We start from the raw sequence: 6,516 nt of genomic DNA, 5'->3' as shown, positions 1-6,516 counted from the left end.
TATATAATAGTCCACACTTTATTCAAGTTTAGACAACGCAAATTGGCGTTCAACGCCGGTTCCATGCTGCATTCTAGAGTAAAACGCCAGAAACACGTCACAAACCAGAGTTAAACGCCAAAAACACATTACAACTTGGCGTTTAACTCCAAGAGAAGTCTCTGCATGTGTAAAGCTCAAGCTCAGCCCAAGCACACACCAAAGTGGGCCCCGGAAGTGGATTTCTGCACTAAGACTTATTTCTTTAAATCCTAGTAACTAGTTTAGTATAAATAGAACTTTTTACTATTGTATTGAGTGTCTTTTTGACCATGGGTCTTTTCCCTATTTTTGAATTCATATGCCATTTTAGGGAGGCTGGCCATTCGGCCATGCCTAGACCTTGTTCTTATGTATTTTCAACGGTGGAGTTTCTACACACCATAGATTAAGGTGTGGAGCTCTGCTGTTCCTCGAGTATTAATGCAACTACTACTATTCTTCTATTCAATTCATGCTTATTCTTATTCTAAGATATTCGCTGCACTTCAACATGATGAATTTGATGATCCGTGACACTCATCATCATTCTCACCTATGAACGCGTGCCTGACAACCACTTCCGTTCTACCTTAGATCGAGCGCGTATCTCTTAGCCTCCATTCGGAAAGATCGAAGTCTTTGTGGTATAAGCTAGAATTATTGGCGGCCATTCCTAAGATCCGGAAAGTCTAAACCTTGTCTGTGGTATTCTGAGTAGTATCTGAGATGGGATAACTGTGACGAGCTTCAAACTCACGAGTGTTGGGCGTAGTGACAGACGCAAAATGATCAATGGATCCTATTCCATTATGATCGAAAATCAACAGATGATTAGCCATGCTGTGACAGAGTATTTGGACCATTTTCACTAAGAGGACGGGAAATAGCCACTGACAACGGTGAAACCCAACAGACAGCTTGCTATGGAAAGGAGTAAGAATGATTGGATGAAAGCAGTAGGAAAGCAGAGATTCAGAAGGAACACAGTATCTTCATGCGCTTATCTGAAATTCCCACCAATTAATTACATAAGTATCTCTATCGCTATTTTATGCTTTATTTATCTTTATATTCGAAAACCATTATAACCTTTTGAATCTGCCTGACTGAGATTTACAAGATGACCATAGCTTGCTTCACACCGACAATCTTCGTGGGATCGACCCTTACTCACGTAAGGTATTACTTGGATGACCCAGTGCACTTGCTGGTTAGTTGTGCGAAGTTGTGACAAAGTGTGATTCACGTTTGAGAGCTCCAAGTTGTTGACGGCATTGTTGATGATCACAATTTCGTGTACCAAGTTTTTGGCGCCGTTGCCGAGGATTTTTTGAGTTTGGACAACTGACGATTCATCTTGTTGCTCAGATTAGGTAATTTTCTTTTCAAAAAGTTTTCAAAAATCTTTCAAAAATTTTTATTTGTTTTCATTTTTTCAAAAAAAATATATATAATTTCCGAAAAACCCAAAAAATTTTTAAAATCATAAAAACCAAAAATATTTTGTGTTTCTTATTTGAATTTAGTGTCAATTTTTAAGTTTGGTGTGAATTGCATGTTTTTTTTAAATTTATGCATTCTTTCAAAAAATTCATGCATGGTGTTCTTCATGATCTTCAAGTTGTTCTTGACAAGTCTTCTTGTTTGATCTTTAAATTTTCTTGTTTTGTGTCTTTTGTTGTTTTTCATATGCATCTTTGCATTCATAGTGTCTGAGCATGAAAAATTTCTAAGTTTGGTGTCTTGCATGTTTCTCTTTTCTTGAAAATTTTTCAAAAATAAGTCTTGATGTTCATCTTGATCTTCAAAGTGTTCTTGGTGTTCATCTTGACATTCATAGTGTTCTTGCATGCATCATTGGTTTTGATCCAAAATTTTCATGTTTTAGGTCATATTTGTGTTTTTCTCTCTCCTCATTAAAAATTCAAAAATAAAAAAAAAAATATCTTTTCCTTATTTTACTCATAAATTTCAAAATCTTTGGGTTGACTAAGTTAAAAAATTTTTAAAATAAGTTGTTTCTTGTTAGTCAAGTCAGGATTTCAATTTTTAAAATCCTATCTTTTCAAAATCTTTTTCAAAAATCAAATCTTTTTCATTTTTCTTATTAATGTCCAAAAATTTTTAAAATTGTTTTTCAAAATTTTTTTCTTAATTTCACTTCATATGTTCAAAAAGTTTACTAACAATTAATGTGATTGATTCAAAAATTGAAGTTTGTTACTTTCTTGTTAAGAAAGGTTCAATCTTTAAATTCTAGAATCATATCTTTTAGTTTCTTGTTAGTCAAGTAATCAATTTTAATTTTAAAAATCAAATCTTTTCCATCATATCTTTTTCAAATAATATCTTTTTCAAAAATTTGATTTCAAATTCTTTTCTAACTTCTTATCGATGAGTGGATAATTTATACGCTTTTTGGCATTATTTTTAGGTAGTTTTTAGTAGGATCTAGCTACTTTTAGGGATGTTTTTATTAGTTTTTATGCAAAAATCACATTTCTGGACTTTACTATTAGTTTGTGTATTTTTCTGTGAATTCAGATATTTTCTGGCTGAAATTGAGGGACCTGAGCAAAAATCTGATAGGAGGCTGACAAAGGACTGCTGATACTGTTGGATTCTGACCTCCCTGCACTCGAAATGGATTTTTTGGAGCTACAGAACTCCAAATGGCGCGGTCTTAACTGCGTTGAAAAGTAGACATCCAGGGATTTCCAGCAATATATAATGTTCCATACTTTGTTCGAGTTTAGACGATGCAAACTGGCGTTCAACGCCAGTTTCATGCTGCATTCTGGAGTAAAACGCCAAAAACATGTCACAAACTAGAGTTAAACGCCAAAAACATATTACAACTTGGCGTTTAACTCCAAAAAAAGCCTCTGCATGTGTAAAGCTCAAGCTCAGCCCAAGCACACACCAAAGTGGGCCGTGGAAGTGGATTTCTGCATTTAGACATATTTCTGTAAACCCTAGTAACTAGTCTAGTATAAATAGGACATTTTACTATTGTATTAGACATCTTGGTATCTTTCTTGGCGTTTAACCCATTCGGCCATGCCTGAACCTTGATCACTTATGTATTTTCAATGGTGGAGTTTCTACACACCATAGATTAAGGTGTGGAGCTCTACTGGACCTCAAGTATTAATGCAAGTACTACTATTTTCTATTCAATTTAGATTATTCTTGTTCTAAGATATTCGCTGCACTTCAACATGATGAATGTGATGATCCGTGACATTCATCATCATTCTCACCTATGAACGCATGACTGACAACCACTTCCGATCTACCTTAGAACGAGCGAGTATCTCTTGGATTCCATAATCAGAATCTTCGTGGTATAAGCTAGAATTATTGGCGGCCATTCTTGAGAATCCGGAAAGTCTAAACCTTTTCTGTGGTATTCCGAGTAGGATTCAGGGATTGAATGACTGTGACGAGCTTCAAACTCGCGATTGTTGGGCGTAGTGACAGACGCAAAAGAATCAATGGATTCTATTCCGACATGATCGAGAACCGACAGATGATTAGCTGTGCTGTGACAAGAGCATTTGGACCATTTTCACTGAGAGGATGGGAAGTAGCCATTGACAACGGTGATGCCCTACATACAGCTTGCCATGGAAAGGAGTAAGAAGAATTGGATGAAAGCAGTAGGAAAGCAGCGATTCAGAAGGAACACAGCATCTCCATACACTTATCTGAAATTCCCACCTATGAATTACATAAGTATTTCTATCTTTATTTCATGATTTATCTTTCTTTATTTTCAAAAACCATTATAACCATTTGAATCCGCCTAACTGAGATTTACAAGATGATCATAGCTTGCTTCATATCAACAATCTCCGTGGGATCGACCCTTACTCACGTAAGGTATTATTTGGACGACCCAGTGCACTTGCTGGATAGTTGTGCGAAGTTGTGACAAAGTGTGATTCACGTTTGAGAGCTTCAAGTCCATTGGCGCCATTGTTGATGATCGCAATTTACGCGCACCAAGTTTTTGGCGCTGTTGCCGGGGATTGTTCGTGTTTGGACAACTGATGATTCATCTTGTTGCTCAGATTAGGTAATTTTATTTTTAAAAAGTTTTCAAAAATCATTCAAAAATTTTTTTTTCTCTTTTTCATTTTTCTAAAGTTTATTTTCGAAGAAAAATAAAAAATACAAAAAAAAATCTTAATAAAATCATAAAAACCAAAAATATTTTGTGTTTCTTGTTTGAGTCTAGTGTCAATTTTAAAGTTTGGTGTCAATTGCATGTCTTTAAAAATTTGTGCATTTTTCGAAAACTGATGCATGGTATTTTTCATGATCTTCAAGTTGTTATTGGTAAGTCTTCTTGTTTGATCTTGATATTTTCTTGTTTTTGTTTTTTGTTGTTTCTCATATGCATTTTTGAATTCTTAGTGTCTAAATATGAAAAATTTCTAAGTTTGGTGTCTTGCATGTTTTTCTTTTGTTGAAAATTTTTCAAAAATAAGTCTTGATGTTCATCTTGATCTTCAAAGTGTTCTTAGTGTTCATCTTGACATTCATAGTGTTCTTGGATGCATTAAGTGTTTTGATCCAAAATTTTTATGTTTTGGGTCATATTTGTGTTTTTCTCTCTCCTCATTAAAAATTCAAAAATAAAAAATATATCTTTTCCTTATTTTTCTCATAATTTTCAAAAATTTGAGTTGACTTAGTCAAAAATTTTTAAAACTTAGCTATTTCTTATAAGTCAAGTCAAATTTTCAATTTAAAAAAAAACCCTATCTTTTCAAAATCCTTTTCAAAAAATCAAATCTTTTTCATTTTTTTATTATTTTTGAGAATTTTTAAAGTTTATTTTCAAAATCTTTTTCTTATCTTTATTTCAAAATTTCGAAAACTTTACTAACAATTAATGTGATTGATTCAAAAAATTTGAAGTTTGTCACTTTCTTGTTAAGAAAGGTTCAATCTTTAAATTCTAGAGTCGTATCTTTTAGTTTCTTGTTAGTCAAGTAATCAATTTTAATTTTAAAAATCAAATCTTTTTCAAAATATCTTTTTCAATCATATCTTTTCAAAATATCTTTTTCAAAATTGATTTCAAAAATCTTTTCTAACTTCTTATCTCTTCAAAATTGATTTCCAAATCTCTTTTTTTCAACTAACTAATTGACTTTTTTCTTGTTTCTTATCTTTTTTCAAAACCACCCAACTACTTTCCTCTCTCTAATTTTCGAAAATTACCTCACTCTTTCTCAAAATTATTTTTTTTAACTAATTGTTTCAAATTTTTATTTTTATTTTATTCCTTTTCTTAATTTTCGAATTTTAACTTTAATACTTTTCTTTTATTTTAGTTAATTTTCGAATTTCTCTCTCCCCCACCTTCTTCTATTTATTTATTTAATTACTAGCACTCTTCTCTTCATCTTAAAAATTCGAACCCTTTCTTCTTCTCTGTGTTCGAATTTCTCTCTTCTCCTTCTTCTATTCTTCTTCTTCTACTCACATAAAGGAATCTCTATACTGTAACATAGAGGATTCTTCTTTCTTTTCTGTTCTCTTCTTTTTCATATGAGCAGGAGCAAGGACAAGGACATTCTCGTTGAAGCAGATCCTGAACCTGAAAGGACTCTGAAGAAGAAGATAAGAGAAGCTAAAGCACAACAATCAAGAGAAAACCTTATAGAGAATCTCGAAAAAGAGAGAGACATGGCCGAACCCAATAACAATGGTGGAGGCGCAAGGAGGATGCTTGGTGACTATACTACACCTACTTCCAAATTTGATGGAAGAAGCATCTCAATCCCTGCCATTGGAGCAAACAATTTTGAGCTGAAACCTCAACTAGTTGCTCTAATGCAACAAAACTGCAAGTTTCATGGACTTCCATCAGAAGATCCCTACCAGTTTTTAACTGAGTTCTTACAGATCTGTGAGACTGTTAAGACTAATGGAGTAGATCCTGAAGTCTACAGGCTCATGCTTTTCCCTCTTGCTGTAAGAGACAGAGCTAGAACATGGTTGGACTCACAACCTAAAGATAGCCTGGACTCTTGGGATAAGCTGGTCACGGCCTTCTTGGCCAAGTTCTTTCCTCCTTAAAAGCTGAGCAACTTTAGAGTGGATGTTCAGACCTTCAAGCAAAAAGATGATGAAAGCCCCTATGAAGCTTGGGAAAGATACAAGCAGATGACCAAAAAGTGTCCTTCTGACATGCTTTTAGAGTGGACCATTTTGGATATATTCTATTATGGTCTACCTGGGTTCTCTAAGATGTCACTGGACCATTCTGCAGGTGGATCCATTAACCTAAAGAAAACGCCTGCAAAAGCTCAAGAACTCATTGACATGGTTGCAAATAACTAATTCATGTACACCTCGGAGAGGAATCCTTGAGTAATGGGACGCCTCAGAAGAGGAGAGTTCTTGAAATTGATGCTCTGAATGCCATATTGGCTTAGAATAAAATGTTGACTCAGCAAGTCAACGTGATTTCTCAGA

The 6,516-nt window shown here is 34.1% G+C and overlaps 1 non-coding gene across 1 annotated transcript; it reads right to left on the bottom strand.

The window, feature by feature from the left end:
- Window positions 1-6,126: 6,126 nt before the first annotated feature.
- On the bottom strand, window positions 6,127-6,233 carry LOC112700538 (small nucleolar RNA R71). The gene has a single exon (XR_003153445.1). It is a non-coding gene; the product is annotated as a small nucleolar RNA R71 (small nucleolar RNA).
- Window positions 6,234-6,516: the final 283 nt, after the last annotated feature.

The sequence above is a fragment of the Arachis hypogaea genome, chromosome 6, assembly GCF_003086295.3.
Source record: "Arachis hypogaea cultivar Tifrunner chromosome 6, arahy.Tifrunner.gnm2.J5K5, whole genome shotgun sequence".
Classification (NCBI taxonomy): domain Eukaryota; kingdom Viridiplantae; phylum Streptophyta; class Magnoliopsida; order Fabales; family Fabaceae; genus Arachis; species Arachis hypogaea.
This window is presented reverse-complemented; position numbering and strand designations above follow the sequence as displayed.